General features: G+C 40.0%; 1 protein-coding gene across 6 annotated transcripts in view; it reads right to left on the reverse strand.

The window, feature by feature from the left end:
* The window catches only part of PPP6R3 (protein phosphatase 6 regulatory subunit 3), a 56,100-nt gene extending 37,185 nt beyond the window's left edge, over positions 1–18,915 (reverse strand). For 2 of the 6 annotated variants that reach the window (XM_027882200.1, XM_027882197.1), the window contains exon 1: positions 18,685–18,905. The gene's annotated coding sequence lies outside the window, so the exon portion shown is untranslated. Of the gene's footprint in view, positions 1–5,517; positions 5,688–18,684 lie in introns of all 6 variants that reach the window. The other 4 variants (XM_027882195.1, XM_027882194.1, XM_027882192.1 and 1 more) reach the window with 4 other exon arrangements.
* Between the last annotated feature and the right edge of the window lie 1,418 nt (positions 18,916–20,333).

The following is a 20,333-nucleotide window of genomic DNA, read 5'->3' on the forward strand; positions in this document are numbered from 1 at the left end:
GAATCAGCCTATCACAGTGCTGAATGGAAGTTTTAAAATCAAAACACATTATTGATATTTTTCTCAGAGTCTACTGTTCTACCCTCCCCCCCAAAATCTACCAATTCTGAAATTCCGAATCATCATCATCCTTTTTCAAATTTCAGTCCCATTAACAGAGCTGGAATTAGGCTTTTTGTCCACAAATCAGAAGTGTGCTCCTCCCAGAATCTCACTACTTGCAAAATTACAAAAAACTCCACAGATCAAATGGGTTATGTTACTCCCAATGTTACGTCACCGTCAATATGAGCAGAAATACACAACTAGATTTAATGCAAGATACAAAAGACTACCAAATATGAGATGTGCTCAAGATCAGATACTAAAAGCAAAACAGTCCAGCATAATGTTAAAAACTCTCAGATGTGGAAAGAAGAAATGTGTTAAGGTGGTAAAGCTGTCTTGTGTATTTGACTGTCTTTTGTAACTTCAGCTAGTTTTCCATAGTCTCTGAAAGTTTCCAGTAAGCAAGACTGACATCCAGTTCATTAAACAGTACTTACAAACATTTACATCAACTTGCTGATGTACAACTTATGAGAATTCAAGATCCTAAGTAATACCTAATATCCAGAAAAATATTGCTTTGTTTTCGTGGTTAATATTTTGAACAAATTCTTCTCTGAATGAATGCTGAACACCACTCCGTGAGTTAACACTTGACTTATATCTGAAAGGAAAAAAGTAGTTCAACAAGGCAAAGAAAGCCTGTCAGCTGCTGACTTACAGGTAACGGAAATCCTCACTTGTATTGTTTGCTAAAGGGAAGAAATAAAGTTTAGAAACAATCCTTTCAGACCTGCCTACTACAGGGCAATAAATGACACTCTGTGTATTTTTAACAGTAACTAGCCAGTGGTTCTTTCTAGAGGCGAAGTGCTTAAGTGGCACCTCCACCAGAAACGGTAACAATTTTATCAGTAAGTTTCTCTGTATCTTCAAGTGATAATAGCTCTTAAACACCTTTCCAAAATATAGACATTCATATGTTCAAGCTACCAGCCTAAGACGTGAATTCCAGTCAGAAAGGCATATGGTTTAATTTTGGACAACATCTCCTATACTAAATGTTTTACAAAACAGACTAACAAGTCTTTAAGGCATCCAGAAGTCTTCTCAGTAAATAAGAAAACTAAAGCTGCTCATTTGAGTTAAACTCTTAAGCATCATATTTAGGTTAAACAAACATGAGAAACATATTACAGCGAGATACTTCTAACTTGGTACCTCGTACTTCCACATAACAGCTGAGTATTGGTAGCTACAAGCAGACAGGGGCATCTAGACCAGTTCAGAAGGAAAACCAGAAGGACCTCAGTAGCCAGCTGAAGGCTGTTTTACCCTGACAGATATAGATATAGATATATATGTTAAAGACATATACACAGAGTTTCTGGTAGGAACTTCAGATTTTCCAGTTTCATTTTTGAAGCAAGAGAAGCTTTGAGTGTACCAGTGTTAAGCTGAAAATTTTGTAATATATGGAGTTCTGAGAAATACTGCCTATAGAGTTGTAACAAGAATTGCATTATTTAAAAAAAAAAAAAAAATCAAAACCTGTCATTTTTCTTTGTGTACCACCGTATTTTCTTACTGTAGGGTTCAAGTGCAGAAATGGGAAAAAAAAAAAATAATCAGTTATTTTTGCACAAACAAACCTTTCCACAATTGAAACACATCTTAAGTGATGTAGCCTACTTTAGCAAAACAGGTTTTTACAAATCCTGCGTAGCAATTATCAAAGGATAACCTCGTTGTTGGATGCAGGAGCAAGCACCAAAGGAATCCCTGATGCCATCACAGCTTTTAAGACAGTCTTGCATTTCTTAATGATAAAAGCATTTCCAATGCAAACAAGCCCTTGCCTCCTTAAAAACCAAGTAAGTAGGTAGGTTTTGAGGAAAAACTAAGTAATGGTGAAGACAATTCACCAGCATTTCCCATGATAAAAGCATCAGAATTTATCTTCTAAGACCTTTAAACACATTAAGTTTTATTTTAAATGCCAAGCATCCCTTCTACCAGCTTCACATAATCTCAACTAGTTACTCTTTGGGTCTACTTAGTTAAGATTCTAGTTTTGAGGATTTTTTTCCTTTCTCCAATCAATGGACCATAATAAGGACATTGTGTTAGCTCTTCAGAAGTGCTTATTTTGACACTGAAAGTGGACCATCTGTCCAAAACCAAACTAAGCATGAATGCATGTCTGAAAAATATTTAGAGCCAAACAGAATTACCCGTGACCCAAAATGACAAAGACACACCAGCGGCTACTTTTTCAACAGCCTATTGCACCCAGCCAGAGCATCACTCTCTGTAAATTTTCTGTCTGCACCGGCCTGTCCTTTGCAGGCTGGGCCACAACTCCTCATGGCATTGAATAGCCCATGAACTATTAAACAAGAATATTAAGCACTGAGGCATTGACTCTGGAATTGAGAGCAAATAAAGTGAAAAGAGAAGACAGCTGCATTCTAGCTTAAAAATCTGGACCAAAACAATTCTATTTCATAAAGTAATGGTAATTTATAGCAAGACACAGTTATGCTGTAATTGAATTTCCCACTTTTCCACTTTATAAATGCAAAAAAATCTTTCCTATATAGCAACACACTTATACTGCTTCTTCTGCATTGAGTTTAAAGGAAAAATAAGGAATTCTTTATCTAATTTATCTCACCAAAATAGTATGTTTAAGTAGTGTGAAGACTCTGCTCTCAACTATTCTTAGCTTTATTTCTAAATATTTCAAGTAATACAACATTGTCTATACTTACCCAATAACCTAAACAAATTTATTTTTAATCAAAGAAGTCAGGTTTATTGAGTGTTATTAGCTAAAAAGATATAAGTTGCTGTTCAAAGTCCATAGATTTAGTTACAGTACTTTACAATACACCTAGCAATTACAAAAGAATAAAAACAATTATACGGGAGAATTTTCATGCTACAGTCACTACAATTCTTAAACAAAATATAAGATCAATTTGACTTAGAATGCAAGTCTCAAGTGAACGCAAAATAAGATGCAGCTGCTTCTTCAGTGTCAGAACAGCGTGCTCACATCACAAATGAGAGACACCGTAGAAATTAAATTTTGAGAAATACTCCATTACTTACATTATTACAAACTAGTGAAGTTTCAAAGAAACTTTGTGGAGAAAGGAGACAATAGATGGTTTGAAATTATTAGGAATTAAATAGAACAGAAAATACAAACACTTCTACCTCAACAGTTTAATACATATTTCTAATACCATGCACATTCCTAGTCCAAGGGCACAGCAAACTAGAAGAGATACCATAAGGGAAAGAAAATGGACAAAGAATTCTTTCATGGAAGGCTAGGAGATCTTGTGCAGGCTGGCTGCACCTCTCGCTTTACTGTGGGATTTCTGGATGCTTCACCCTCTCTCAGATTCTTGGGCATAGGGGACTGCACAGTAGGAGTTTACCAAGGACCCCTGATCCTCCAACAAAACTGCTGCCACTATCTCATCCAGGGCACCCCAGACATGGGATAAGAGCAGGTTGGAACTCAGGCACATTAGGGGAGGTAGAGGGTAGGCCCTGTGCCCAAGGGGCAGCAGCAGCAGGGAAGCAATCCCACAAAAAGGGGCCCTCAATCCACCTAATGCTCCTCCACATTTATGCACATTAGCTGCACTTCTACCTAGGTAAGAACAATAAACACACATTTGTGGATGACAAGATGACTACAAGCCAGCAGTGTGCCCTTGTGGCCAGGAGGTGCATCGGGAGGAGTGCAGCCAGCAGGTCGAGGGAGGTGATTCTGCCCTGCTACTCAGCCCTAGGGAGGCCACATCTGGAGTGCTGTGTCCAGTTCTGGTCTCCACAGTTCAAGACAGACAAGGAGGTACCAGAGAAGGTTTAGCTGGGGGTCACAAAGATGATGAGGGGTCTAGAGAATCTCTCTTATGAGGAAAGACTGCAGGAACAGGGCCTGCTTAGTCCGGAGACGAAAAGACTAAAAGGGGATCTCATATTAATGTCTCAAAGTCAGGTGCCAAGAGCATGGTGCCACTCTTTTCAGTGGTGCCCAATGACTGAACAAGGCATAACAGTCATAAATTAAAATGCAAGAAGTTCCACTTCAGTGTGAGAAAGAACTTTGTTACACTGAGCTGGCAGAGCACTGGAACAGGCTGCCTAGGGAGGTCAGGGAGTTTCCCTCTCTGGAAACATTCAAGACCCTCCTGGACGTGTTCCTGCATCACCTGCTCTACATGATTCTGCCTTGGCAAAAGGGTTAGACTAGGTGATCTTCAGAGGTCCCTTCCAACCCTAACTATTCTGTAATCCTGTGACTTTTTACTATATATATACATACATATTTATATCTCCACACACACATCATGTGCACACACACACATCCCCCTCTTATGACCAAATGGTCCCATAATCAATTATCAATAGCTTTGACATGCTGAAGTATGTAAGTCCAAACTAAAATCAAAGACACCAATCCCCCAAAATTCAAGAGGTCATAACTGTTCAGAAATACAAAAATCAGATGAAATCTACAGGCTGCAGTGAAGTTACAAGAGTAATTTTATACCAAGCAACAAGTACATCCTTGTCAATTCTCACACTATCTCAAACCACAGGTTAATAAGTGTTTTAATAAATACAGATCTTAATTACCCGTATTAACTACAAATCAGTAAAGAAAATGAATAACATTCTAGTAATTCCACATCAACTGCCAAACAATTACATATTTAAAATATTCACCGGTCAAAGAATTCAGTTAGATTTTTCCTACTCTGAATTCTCCCAATTAGCTTCAAAATGGAAACGAAGATATCTATGTACCAAGAAAAAGCATACAATTCCATAATAATATAAAAAGCAAGCTAAACAATGCACAGCTAACCCAGAAGATACTTTTCCACTGAAACATGCAGTTCAGTACAAAAAATTCAATTGCAGAAGACAGTATTACTGTACTTCAATATAATAACCTATAGTGCTAAACAGCACTCATACCTAATATATGTCAGTTCATGAACATATTTGCTTTGAGACTCTTCCAAAGAAGGCCGGGCAGCAGATACACTTCCTGGCACAAAAGCAAAACACTGTAAAACAAACAGAATATCCACAACAGTGTGTCTAGCCGACCCTTGATTGCCATAGTAAGCCAAAGCAGGGTGGAGAAAGAAGATAGTGCAACAGCAGGGTGGATTAAAAGACAAAGTCAGAACCAGCCAGCTAGAACGTAGTCTGAAAAAAGCTGCTAGAAAAGATAAGAAATGGCCACAAAGTCTGAACTGCAGAAGGAACTGCAGCTTAGAAGGTGGTAAATGTGAACCTACAGAAATCAGGTAAGACTTTAGAGGACATCAGGGACGTGAAAAACTTGAAATTTAAGTGGTTTCTGAACGCTTAAAGTTTTATAGATGCAGAAGCTAAATCTATTGCTGTAGGTGAAGTTTAATAGTTTCTTACCTGTTAAACACAAAAGTTTTTAAAAGTTAAAAAATCAAAACGTTTGTATTCTCTCAGGCTCCTTGCCCATTACAGGGTGTCCTGGTAACAGCAAAAAAATCTTTCAATCTACAGTATTAGCGGATTAGCAGGACTGAATTAGCATTGAATTAGATGAAGCAGATTTCTTCCTACAACGACAAAAAAAAATTCAATACTGTTAACACGTTCTGTTCAATAGTTCAACAACTGCATGAATGAATACTAAGGATTGTTTTGCACCAAGTACAACACATAAACAGAAGAAGGAAACAACTTGCTAGGAAGAAGTATCAGTTCAGTAGAGCAAACACTGAAAACAAATTCAAAAGCAGCTTGTCATCTGAAAGACTTACTTTTAAACCAACTTTAAACACTCCCCTCCAAGAAACTTCATTGCCTCACTGAAATGAAACTGCCTTTATAAACCTGCACTGGACTGAAATCTAACACAAATCCAGACTTTTTCTATAAACCATCAGCAATTTCCCATGAAGTGATATATTTGGATCTAGAAGATCTAAAATACCCACTGCTAGAGCTTTCTGTAGTAAGTTTTTCCCTATCCTCATAACTACACACTTATATTAACATCTGATTTATCCACAAACCTGCACAGAAATAAACTAACAAGCATTAAGAACGCCAATTATGTCAGCATAAGTCTGCAAAGAATTCAGCCATTTTCAATTTGAAAAGAGGCTAACTTGGAAAAAAACAATACAGACCACATACAGGCTTCCAAAGGAACAACCTGTATTAAGACAGCATTCAGTCACCATTTAAGAAAATAAATAAGTACTAGCAACTAAGAAGGGTAGCAGAATTAGTAGAATGTTTATTAACTCAGGTCAGTGACTACCCAGTATTTGGCTGAGAAGCATTCCTATCAGAGTTTGTCACAAACACATCTTCAGCGAAAAAAATCAGAAGTGTTTCAAGTATTCTGCCAAAAAGAGAAGAATAACTTAACCTTCCATGTTAAAGAAAAGGAGTTGTGTTTTCAAAGCTGGTTTTTGATCTTTGCAGATGATTTAAGAGACGGCCCCTGCCAATCTAAAGGTCACAGAATCAAAGAATAGTTTGGGTCAGGAAGGACCTTAAAGATAATTTCTCGGGCTATTTTAGTAACCAACAGACACATGAAGTTCAATATTACACACTGGCCATAATTCTTTCAAAGGTCACACACATTCTTCATCTGCAGACCTTCAGGTCTGCACGTCTGATAGACTTGCCAACCCTTCGTGAGTCAAGGGATTAAATAGAGCAGAAAAAGGAAACCAGCTACCTGGACTAAGTTTGTTTTACTGAAGTTTCCTAGGTTATTATTTCTGCATTTTAAGTGTGTACTTATGTTCAGAAGTAGAGCTCCAAAAATGGAGAGAACATTACTTCCTCACTTATGTCATGCAGAAACAAAGAAAGAAGCCCACTTAGCTTAATGCACTTTCAGAAGAGTTTACACATTCTTAAGACACTATCTACAGACTTCCATTCTTAGAACTATCCAAATGAAACCCACTTTTATCATTCCCCTTGCAAGGATGTCTTTCTGTTATTTCTCTACTCCACTTTCTGCTTGAAAACTTCACTGTCTAAATACCATTGTTTAGCACCAGAACAGTTGGTTTCTACAGTAGGATTACATAGTAAACTAGAAACACTAATGTAATCAAAATTAACAAGATACTTGCAGTGAACATATTAAAGCATACCCTGTGAAGGGTGTTCCACCAGAAGCCTGCTCTGGTCAATCAGGACTTTTTCAGTCTGCCTCAGAATCTGCAGGAGTAAAGATGCTGGTTTAAAGAATGACTCTCACTTAGAGGTACAGATGGTTTATTAACTGGTTCTATCTGCAGCACAGATTAGGTTCTTCCTTATGAATAAAGGGGAAAAAAAACCAAACCAAAACAAATAAAAACACTAACAAAAAAAACACACAGCAGTTCTTTCCTTAAAATAATTCAAAAAGAATCAACTGACTGGAAGAGGTCCAAGCCTATTTAAATATGACTTTCCTATATCCAGGAATAGCTTACATTCAGCAATAATTCAGCCACATTAATGTGTCTCTGTCACAGAGAAGTGATGATGGTATCATAATGGAAGGTATCAAAAATTTAGACCTGAAGGTAATTTGCAAAGGCAGGAGACAAGTACTGTCACATATACATATACTATGAGGACCCATCATTACAACTAGGAACACATCCATGCTCGCATTTATCTCACACACCTAAAAAATAAAGCATGGCACAGCTACCCAAGGTAGGATCCATCTTCACATAAAATACAACAGCATGGTAAAGCCTGTTTTAAGTTTTTACCTAACAAACTTTATTTACACCTTTTTTAACAGTGAAGTTAACCACTGCCATAAACAGAACTAAACAAATGTTATTAATGCCACATGAACTGGGCCATGTCTACTTCTAAAACCATTCCTGTGCATCTCCACTGGCCCAAACACTGAAACTAGACAGTTGTCTCTGCTTATAGAAACCAATGCAACATTTCTGCATCCTGGTAAATAAGTGCAAGAACTGCAAGTTGCTGAATAGTGCTGCTCTTACAGTAATCCACTGCAGGCATTCAAAACAGTAACTTATATAACCTACTATATCTGAAATAAAGTTGTTATATAAGCTTGACAAAACCACTAGCAGAACATCAGCATCTCTTACAGAACAGTAAAGGCATCTGGACAGCAATTAATAATGGGAAACACAGGACACAGCATAATTTAGTTCTATCACCTCTTTAGGCCACAACAAGACCAGGTAATTTTATATAACACTACGCTCAAGTACAAAATGGTAGATTTATTTCCCTTCTTCCACTGCCTTACTGGCCCAGATATTTCCCCCAGTGAAGTCACAGTCTAGCAGCACAAAACTGTTTAATGTTAAATTTAGGCAGAGCACTGCAAAACATAAATTTAAGACTTAGCATTGTTCCTTACCACACCTCTCCAAATGTCTGGTGAGAAAAATTAGAGTAACATGCACTCCTTAGAACACTCACATCTTAGGGCTTACTACAGACATTAATCAGGAACATGCCTTTCCAAAAACTTTTAGTTAGGCAACCTCTTGAACAGATGGTCCTCAAAGAAACTTGGCCTGAAAGTGTTGACCAGAACCATGAATTTATAGGGTGGAGATGGCTGAAGGGTGAGAAATCAGTGCACGTGACCCAGCCTAGAATTCCAGTTTGTGAACTGATGAAGTTTATAGAAAAATCTGCATGATTACCAAGGTAATTTTTAAACACTAAGAAGCATCTCACTTAGGCTAAGACTTATTTAAACTTTGAATGCTTTGCCTATCAGTTCCAAACACCTTGCTCGGAGGACACATTTGTATGCTGAAATATCACCATCCCCGCTCAGAATGAGGATGAGGATTGAAATTCCTCACAGTCTCTCACAGGACTGCTTTAGGAAGCTAAACTGGCTATGCAAAGCAGCTCTGCTCTACCCCTTGCTGTGCAGTCTCCCTCTGTTGGCTCCCCAACACTGATGAAACTTCTGCCAAGACATTTCCAAGTAAGAAACCTACTTCTAAAGTGACAAATGCAGTTGGTAGAGGAAGAAGGGGAAAAGTTTTTCTGCCACATCCACAGGCTGTAACAGTCCAAAGGGTCTGTCAATCACCAGAGCCAGTGCAGCCAAGGAAGAGGGAAATGTACCAGGGCAATCAGGATCTGATTCTTCCATCTTTGCCTCAAATTGTATGATCTCAAGTCTGTTCAGGATTACAGAGTAGAAGTTATCCTGAATATGATAAATAACATGTGTAAGGTTGAATTCGGACAATTCAACATCAGTTCTACTATTGTCTCAATACCTGATAACTTGTAAGGGTAAATGAGTCCTGAATTCCTGAACTGCTACTCTGGAAATTTTAAAGAAATGGTAACGCTGACTGACTGCTTCAGTAGTAAACTTTTACATTTTTGTTAGAACATTTAAGAAACAACTACTGTAACTTAAAGCCACAGCCTTAAGTTTAGATGCCTGAATTTTACCAGAGGTTTCTTTACAAGCATTTATTCTGTTCTGTTCACTAGTATTAGTTCAAAGAGAACATGGATTTGGAGTTATTTTTTTTTCTAAGTTCATCTTTCTTTTCCCCTTGTGGATTAGACTTTGAAAGTTGGATGCAAATCAAGTTCTGAGGCACATGAAAAATACATAGAGGTAGAAAAAAGCTACCTCAGCAATTTCTAACCAGGACACCAGTGTTCTTTCTGTAGAGACAGTGCATTCAAGTCTGTTATTAGCTTTCTTTTTTTCATGCAAAATCTCAGTCTTGTTAAAAAGAATACTTAAGATCGTTTGCAGTTCAGAACTGGACCCTATCAACGTCCTGCCTCCAGAACTGGAGTGGACTGTTGCATTAAAGTAGCAACTTCAAAATTAAAACAACCAGTTCGTAACTTCTTGCTTGACTCTTGATTTTCATCAAAGATTTCTGGGACCTGTTGATCAGATAACCTGTATTTTCATTTCAGGTTACATGAACTGCACTAGTTAAAGGCTGTGGACATGATCTTCCTGTTTTTTTCCTCATACTAAGGTTTACAGAACCATTGAAAGAAGTTTTGGCAGCTGCAAGTTCTCAAGTTCTTTTAATTGGGATACAAAGAAATGAGTCATTAAATGTAATATTATTGTGATTTCTAGGCTACCATATCCTGCAAAGACTGACAGAACCAATCAACCCACCCTAGATGCATACAGAGGCTGATACTCCCCTAATGACAGCATCACAAACGTGCCTTGCTTTCCAAACTAGAAGTTGGAATCCCTAACACTCTGAAGAGTGTGCAGGACCAACACCACGAAAAGAAAAGCTGAAGATATTACCTCTTTTAATCTTTAATTTAAGCAAGTTAAAATAAATGTTTTATTTTTATGTACTCTTGGGAAAGATTATTAACTTGACTTACCAAAGAGCTTAAGCCCCATCTACACTTTTTTCTACAATCCCTATATTTTCACATTTATCAATACAATCCCTAGGACAAAAGTAGACAAGTTATTCTAATGTCAAGCAAGAGAAATAAAATACAGTAGCAGCACTAGGAGACAAGGGAAGTGACACTACTTTAGCATACTCACTTATCTAGATTTTGGTATCTGCATCCAGAAAAATGTTTTCGTACCACATGGAATTTGCCCTAATTTACTGCTGATGTTATGGCTTCAGCTGAGCCTTTAACCAAGTAAGAACACACTTTTCTTCATATTCAGGAAAAACAGTCTATACAACAGTTTCCCCACCTCCGCAGATATCCCAAGGATGAAGGTAAGTAGTTAGAAAAGAAAAATATTTTAATACATATGAAATGTCAATTAAGTACTTGATGCCAAGCAGTTGGGTTAATGTATCACTCAAAGACTAAGACAACTGAATAGTGATTCCATATCCTCCACACACATTTTACCACCATTTTTTTGTAATATAAAATGCCACAAAGTACCCTGTCCAATGTTATTTAAACAACAGGCACTAAGAAAGCATGAAGAGGTTTAGTTTCCTGAGAGACTCAGCTTACAAAACTAAGAAAATACTGCTTTGAATGAGAAGATTTCACCAAGTCTCACCCATGAAAGTTTAATGAGTGGTTATGATTTTTATTTAGGTATATGCAAAAATATGTTCTAGAAAAGAAATTAGAAACCCAGCAAAATAATGAAGTATCACCGTGAAGGCTTTATGCACCTAAGTTTGAAGTGGCTATTAAGTTAATACCGCCTTTTTTTCCCCACTCCCCAAGCCCCCAGGCAATTTACATTTTGGAGCAAATCATCCAGTAATCTGAGTTTTTCTACGCTGTGCTTTTAGGAACCGCACACACAGCAATTACAGCACATTTTTCAGGCACAGGTGCCTCTGGTGTCTCGACTGAACAGACTTCACCATGGAAATCTTCTATTTTGATGGACAATACTAGAAAAATTAAGACTGCCTAACAGAATAAGCTACCTTTTTTCAGGCATAACACTAACACCACTATAAGGAAAAAAATCTGAAGTTTCATTAAAAAATGCCAAATCTATTGTTTTCTCTAAGTTCTTCAAAATAATTTTTTTAAATTCTACTTCAATGCCTCTCTCTGGAGCATAGGAGTACATTTGTTTGAGAGCCTTTCAAAATTCTATCACAGTTGCAAGTGGTAAGTCTATCTTAAAGATTTAACAGCATTTCTTAATAACACTGTTTCCAAAGGGAGATTACTTAATTCTAAATTTTTACACTGAAGTGATCACCAGCAAGTGATCAGTGCAACATCGTAAGTGCACGAGTACGTACTTGCAAATGGAGTTTAAAAAGCCATTCAAGCAATATGCCATAGTTAAGGCAAACAATGTTGTTATGGAGTGACTTATTCTGACTGGCTGTTTCCTCTATCATTTCCTTCCTGCCCTTCCAAGAGGGGGCTACCACACAGTAATTCACGACAATACTTTTAGCATCCATTTCTTCCTACAAGTTCCTTCTGTTAACTACCAATGTATCTGTCAACAGTTTTCTCCTGCTGCAAGAAGAGTCTCAACTCTCACCAAGTGTCACTTTATTAACTAGGAAACACTGAACACACAATGTTAAAACTAATCCAAATGCAAGGCTCAAAGACAGATTATAGTTACAGAAAACTACAGTGATACTTCTGTGCCCTACGCCTACTCAAGGGATTTGAAGAATGAAGTTTCAAAGAAACCAAGCCATTTAAAATGCTGGCTCAGAACTTAAAATAGCACTTATAACAGCATTACGTGATAGAGACCTAAAGAGGAATAGCCTGCTGAGCTGAAAACTTAGAAATCGATTTACTTAAGACATGAACTTGAATCTTCTACTCTTTTAACTAACATTTAGGGTTCCATATAGACTTTAGTCAAGACAATCTTATTACCATTCCAAAAAATAAAGTCTCTATGGCAAGCGGTACAGAAATTAACATCGTTTAAAATGCTTGAAAATCTAAGACAAGGTTTGACAAGTGGTTCAGTAACAATTAAAAAAAAGAATTAAAAAAGACAACTTTATCCCCTCCCTAACTGTCTTTATTTACAACTGTCAGTTTGCTTTTAGTTTTTGGGGGATGGATTCTCTGACTATTGCTTGCAGTTTTTCCTATAATAAAACTGAGATCCCTTTTTTATCTGCAAAAACCTACTTAACAGTAAAACACATCTACCATTCTTACTTGCAGTCTGTTGCTTAGTAATTCCACTATATAGCACCATAGTTATCAATTCACATTCCCAGAGAATACTTTAATCTTCATGCTCAGCCTTCACCACCTCTAATACGGTTTTTTTAAAAAATAGATATTTAGATAACCTCTAATCTCACTTTCTCATAAGAATGAGATCAGTAGATTAATAGATACAAATTTTCTGTTATATCTGTAACTTTATTCTTGGCTGCGTGGGGCTACAACTTCAACATGGGAGGAAACAAAGCTACCCCACTACATTCTGATCTCCAGCCTTGCAGCTAGGACTGCAAATTAAACTTACGAATTCTAGAGTCAAGAGGAGGGGAAGACAGGACCAGTGTATTTCAAAGAGACACAACTTTTGTACAAGTATTAGCATCACTGCTTTCTGTTACGCCCTAAAAGGCAGCATGTTTCCTATAACAAAAAACACTTGCAGGTGTTTCCTATATTAGGATAAATAAATAAACCTATGGGTTTCCCAGACTTTGAATCTTTTTTCACAGACACTCTCATATGTAAGAGACTCAGAATTACTCTTGCTTGCCTTCAATATCCTATCTCTGCAACACCAATCTGGGCAATTAACCTCCCTATTCAGTAGCCAAGGCATTAGGCATTCATTTATATTTTTAACTCACATTTCTGCAAATTATAAATTTGCAATTTTGAAGCAGAGCATCCAAACCAGGTGCGGTTGGTACTCAGTTCTGCTGTCTTCTTTGGGTTTTGTTCTCAAAATAAATAATACCTAAGTACAGCAGGAGAGCACAATGGAGCAGACAGCCACAGGACAAAGAAGTATGTTCCAATCCATGAGAGAAATCATATTAAGACAACTGCACCTGGCACAACTACTGAGCAAGTAAAGATTAATGGGTTGAGAAAGAGTAAAGTGGTAAGTTCAGTCCCCAATCACACACCAGAAAAATTTATAAGTTTTTGTATTGTAAGTGACTCTAGAAGTAAGCCTTAGCCCTTAAAGTATAGGCAAGCAGCATAAGAAGACATAATTTTTATGTTGACCACTAAGAAATGCAGATCTTTCATTAATGTTATCTTTACCACCTCTTTTATCAAACAAATTTCATCTAAACAATGTTCCGTGAACAACTTTTTGCTATTTAGATTTGGTTTGAAGCTGTAACAAAGAGCCCATCATCAGCACCAAGTACACACAGAGAAGGATCCTTTGATGAATGTTTGCTTGTCACAGCCAAGAGGAAGAACTGACTCCTTCACAGGCAGCTCAGTGTAACTTCTACAGCTGTCCCCTACAGACAGGAAAGAACACCTAAATGCCATTACCCCTCAGAGTTGCCATAAGCAGTGACAAACTTCTTCTTCATAACCACCAGAAAGAACAACAAAAGACAAACATGGATGATGGGAATGAAACCCGTACACTGTTGCAGCTTCTAAGTTCACTTCCATCTGGACTGTGTGCTGACCAATGTAACTATTAGTAATAAAAAAAAAAACCAAACAAAAACCAAACAAACCCCACACCCAACTAAAAACACCTTTCCCTCACACCACCACCTGGTTTCCACTATATTACACAGAAAAGCAAATAGCATTGTATTTTTACCATTTCAACAAGAGAGACTACTCTCTTATAGAGTATATAACTACTCTGCTACAGAGATGCAAAAATCATCCCCATGGAGGCTGTGGCTGATGCTCCTTTCACAATGCAAGCAGCACTGAAGTAATACCATTCTGTAGCAAGACAAGCCTTTAGAAATGTCTATTACTCCCTTGTTTTCTGCTCTAATGCAAACGCTCAAACCAGTTACAGTACAATGAAAAAATGCAATCACACCTGTACTGGCATTGCCTACAGCCACTGCTTGAAGCTTTTAAATGTGCAACACCCAAGTGAGGACTAGGGTCTTATGCCTGGCTCTTCTAAAGTAGCATAATGTGCATTTACAGAATGCACCTTTCTTTCTACTACTAGTTTAGGCAATGAAACTAGTTAGAAACCCTACCAATGATCACTCAAGAAGGGAACTTGCCCACTGCTTAAGAGGACCTAGAATTCACTTTAGTAACTAACAATCTGATCGTTTTCAGTACTGGAATAGCTGTACTCTAGAACATATATAATAAACTCAGAAAGTACTTTTTACTAAAAAAAAATTTGAAGTTTCCACCCTCCATCCCAACTATGGCTCATTACCAAACTGGAAACGACATGGCCATTTCTCAAGCCTCATCCAGAAACTGTCTGGTCATCATAAAAAGGCTTTAGAGTTTTCTTCATCTACAAAAGCATCTTTTGGCACAGCTGACAGGAGGTGGTCTTCCAGTGCTCATTTTCTAGAAGGCCCAGTGGACAGAGACCAGTAGGCCATGTACTCCACCTCCTTGCAGATGCGCAACTTAAGACTGTATTCATTCAAAAAGAAATAGGATAAAGTTTTAAGAATGTTACAAGGACACTAATCAAACCTAAAATCTTACTAAGGGGCAATTTCTACTTGTGTATACATTTTTTTTTTTTTTACTGAATTCTGCCTTCTTTCATTCACATCTTCAACCAAATCCTCACAATGCATTTCACAGGCACTCAGCCATACTGCCAACCCACCTAACAACACATACCACCCCTCCAATTACTACAGCTTCACCAGTCCATAGAGTTGAACACTGAGGTCCTTCTGGCATTCTTTTCCACTGCTGGCACACAACACATCATAGATTTGTCTTCGAGCATCACCAGTTTAAGAGGAAAAGATATATTCACATAACAGGATTAGGGGATGACTATACAGACTAACAGGATAAAGAAAGAAAAGTCAAAGGGTTAATTGAGAACTTTTTCACCCACTCCAAATCACATATACCACTTCAAACATGGTTCTTGGCACTTTACAAAAGTTATTAAATAAACGAAGGTCATGAAGAGTCCTGTATTTCACACTAACAAATTTTTTTGTCAATATCGTGTGAAGAACTATTCCATAAACAGACAAGGTTATAACAGTTTATACCAAATGTCTTCCCAATCCTCTCAATTCAGTCTACCCCATTTCCTGAGAAATGTCCCAAACTAGCTCTAGAGCTACATATAATATCCAAGAGTAGAAAAACATTTAATTCAGTTGCTTAGTAGCATATAGTTTCTAAAACAGATGCTGGCACAGTGACACACTACAAAAACAATTATGCATGCTATGCAGCACTTTCAACGTGATGTTCATACTCTCTATGTATTTTCTGCTTGATCTTTCAGGCTTGCTTCCCACCCTGAAAATATCAGGATCAAATGTGATCACTATTTTCTGAAGTTTTTTTGCTCTCTTCCTCCAATGTAACAAAATAAGATAACACAAGCATGATATTATTTCTCATCTACCCCTACATTTTTTATTACTATGAAAAGTTTTGCCAAAAACAACGGCTCCACATCTTGCTTTTAGGATAACCCCATCAGACATCTGGTCTTCTAGAATCTGGATGTGAGATACTAACTTGAGATAACACGCAATTCCTAAACCTGGGACAGAAGAGCACACAGCAGCCTTAAGGATCACAGACAAAGGTGCTACTACGGAAAACAAATCTAGATGGCAGACAATATGCTTAAGACATCCTACCTTACTACCACAACAAACCACTATGCTCATAGTTTCCATAATTTCCACCATAACTTCCAAATGCCATAAAATAACCCAATTATAGGAGAGAAATGAGTGTATAAGCCTCCTATCTACAAAGATGTTGTGCAGGTTCGCTGAAACACTGAAGCTAAAACCATGTCTTATTTCAACATCGTGACACAGGGTAATCTCAACTACCTGCAGAGTTAAGTAAATACTTCAAAGCTTTTTAAACTCTTTTACAAAACCAGACATTAATGGACAGAGAGTGGACCAGACAGTTCTTTAAAGCATTTCTCCCTTCTGACTGTTTCAATCCCATACTGGCTGGTTTTGAGCCAGCTCTCTAACATTTCACAGTACAGGCATATCAAGCTTAGGCTGAGTAGAGAAGCAAAGCTGTTGAGCCATAACAATAGAGTTCACTCTCTAAACATCTGTTTGTACTAAAACTACATATGTGATTTTCTGCTCTATCATTGCTAAATTCAGATTCCATTCTATTAATTCACTTGAATTTCAGTCTTAGAACATGATTTGATTCTCTGAGTAGTATACAGGCTGTAGCATCACCTCAGTTAAGTGCAAGACAGAAGCATTCTGAAGGAAAAAGTCACTTTTAGTCACTTTAGCAAGTCAAAAGACATGAGCAGTTTACAGGCAGTATTGTGCAGAGACAAACAAACTACTTAGTATCTTTAATTCCATGAGGGAACAACAGCTAGTTGATTTATATTTAAAACAATCAAAAGCTGGTGCATTCTTAGCAGTTTACATACAAACCTAACTTGCTTGTAAAGAAGCTGAAATGCACTACCCTACTAAAGGCATTCCTGTTAAACAGGTTGCTTTTCCGGAATTTCTAAACATCAACTTTCACTTAACTCAATGTTTTCCTTAAGTTCACTGTAAACAGACCTCATCAGCAGTTCTTCTCGCCAAAACAGTCTCCCAGTAGTAACAGAAAACAAATTCCTTTCGTAACTCAGAAGGTGCAGGACTCAATACAGCACATGCATTCTGCTTTTCACACAGAAAGCAAATAAATGTCACCTATGTTCAAACCATATCACAAATGGAGGAAACAAATCATTTAAGTGAACTTCAACAAGTACCTAAAAATACAAACTGTCAAGAAAAATATGCAGACTGGATACCACATTTGCATGACGTCTCATTAACGATTTACGCACTGAAAGGTAATTCTGTAGTGTTACTTTATATTTGTATAACACTCTTGCAAGCCACAGTTAGTCCACGCCTTACTACTGAAAACATAAATAACACAGAGCTAACTAATCAGATTCTTACCAGAATGTCCGTTCCACTGAAAACAGACACTGCAGTTCAAATAACTGCAGCAATCTATCTGGAACACTGAAACAGGGACACTTCCCATCTTTCAGCAATCCAGAAAAAAAAAAAATCACGCAGGTATTTGTGCAACCCAAAGACACACAGCACTGTTAGAGTATATTTAGACTCAATCCACTGAAGATTTTAAACCTAAGTAATACCACTAGCAGTCACACAATCTTTCATTTCTAAGTTGTCAACATCTCACAAGGAACCCTTCCCTAAAGCTATCCACCTACTCATAAGTTTTCTCCACTCTTCCACTCAGAATACTTTTTTAAAATAGCAACACACCCATTCAAAGTATCCCACTGTTCTGACTTAAATAACGTTTATGCTGACAGAAATGATCTTTAGCCTCAATTGCATTTATGTCATATAAGACAGAGTCATATGACGCTAGATAGACTATAACACTAATTCCCTCTTACACTTTGGAAAGTTCTTAGCAACCAGAGCAAAACAAAACCAGAAAAACTGGCAGGTCCTCAGTGAGATTTTGCCAAACGCATTAAACAGCAGTTAAAGCTCACCCAAACACTGCTACGCTTTTAAAAAAATTCTAATTCAAACAAACTGCCTTGTCAAAAAAAAAAAATTAGAACTCCAAGGTCCCACCAAACCCCGCCTCGGCAGAGGCCCCCGCGCAGAGGTGCTGGGGCGGGCAGAGCTCTCCCAGCTCGGCCCGGGCCTCCCGCCGCGCCCAGGCCCAGCACCCGCAGCCGCGCCCCGGCCGCTCCGGGCCCGCGGGGCGTGTGCGAGAGGCCGCGCACGGCGGGCCCCGCGGCCCCCGCAGGCCCCGGCCCAGCGCCGCCCGAGCAGAGCCCGGAGCCCCCGCACGGCGCTGAGCGGGCGCCAGGCCCGTGCCACCCCGGAGGAGCCGCCGCCGGAGCGCCGGCCCGCTGGAAGCGGCGGCTGGAAGAAGTCGCCGCCGTCCCGGCCGTACCTCAGCAGCGCGGCCCCCGCCACAGGCCCCAGGTGCCTCCGCTCAGGCGGGAAACCCTCCGCTCGCCACCATCACCGACGCTCCAAGATGGCGGACATGGCGGCTCCGGCGAGCCCTCCTCTGCCTCCGCCCCGCCTGCCAATCACCGCTCCCAGCACCGCCCTCCTCCCCTCACCGCGCCTTTATATTGGATGTCGTGCGCATCGCGGCCTCTCATTGGCCGTTGGATGAACGTCAGTCACCCCGCTAAGCGGTTGCAATAGGCTCGGAGGCGGACGGGGGCTGGCTCTCGGCTCCCTGTTGGCCAATCAACGCATGGGGCGGGCACGTCTCGATTCCCTCCTTCCCGACCTAGCAACAAGGCGACGTCATCCTGACTGGCGTCCTTCTCGGCCAATAGAAAAAGCCAGTTCCTTTTAAAAATAAACGCTTTCGAGCCAATCCAGGCCCGCGGCTCTCGGAGGCCGCGGTGGGAGGGGCGGGCGCGCGCGGTGGGGCCCGTCCCGCGGCTTGGCCCGCCGCGGCCCGCCATTGGCCGGTGTGCGAGGCCCCGCCCCCGGGGCGCGAGCGGGCGCCAAACTGCCTGGCAACAAGGCGGCGGCGGCGCGCGGGGGGGCCGCGCGTGCCCGGGGGGGGGGGGGGGAAGGTGGCTCCGGTGCCAGAGCGCCCGCCTGGAGTGCGGGAGGGGGGAGTCGATGCCCGCTCCCTCCTCACAGCGGGACTTGGCGCTTTCCGAGCTTCCCTGCAGCTGCCCGTGAGGCCTCCAGCGCCGCCCAAGATCCGGCAGCGTGTCTTTTATGGAATCGTTGAGGTTGGAAAAGACCTTTAAGGGGATCAAGTCCAACCGTCAACCAGCAGCACCAAACGTGCTCACCACTAAACCATGTCACGAAGTGCCACATCCACACGTTCTTTGAACACTTCCAGGAGATAATGGTTCCACCATTTCCCTGGGCAGCCTGTTCTAATTCCTGACCACTCTTTCAGTCAAGAAATTTCTCCTAATATCCAATCTAAACCTCCTCTGGCATAACTTGAGACCACTTTCTCCAGTCCTGTCACTTGTTACCTCGGAGAAGAGACTGACGCCCACCTGGCTATGCCCTCCTTTCAAGCAGTGATAGAGAGTGATAAGGTCCCCCCGACCCTCCTTTTCTCCAGACTGAACAACTCCAGCTCCCTCAGCCACTCCTTGTAAGACTTTTGCTCCAGGACCTTCACCAGCTCCACTGCCTTTACTTGAAAGCTCAGGTGACAAATACCTGAACAGGCAGCCTCTTGTGCCCCACAACTGGCAACAATGCGTGTTGAGTGCCCTGTGTCTTAAAGGCATGAACATGTTCTGGGCAGCCAGGATGTGTTCAGCCTTCCCTCACAAAGCCTCCCCAACTCCCTTTCCCTAAAACCATGGTGAACCCTCTGGCTGCTGCCTCTTCACTACTAGGGCAGCCTTCCGGGTTTCAGAATGTCACTGTTGTGATGACATCCATGTCCCTAGAGGAGACCCCCCATCCATGGTCAGTAGCACATCATCCATGGGCAGTAGGTTACCATCAGGTAACTGCAGTGCCTGGTTTCCATGGGTTTTGTCTGGTGTTGATGGGCTTTTGACTGGTTTCTGCTCTGTGTGACTCTTAAGAGCTTGGGGA

This window comes from Empidonax traillii, unplaced genomic scaffold, assembly GCF_003031625.1.
Source record: "Empidonax traillii isolate 1590-97213 ecotype Southwest subspecies unplaced genomic scaffold, ASM303162v1 scaffold103:size1334136, whole genome shotgun sequence".
NCBI lineage: Eukaryota > Metazoa > Chordata > Aves > Passeriformes > Tyrannidae > Empidonax > Empidonax traillii.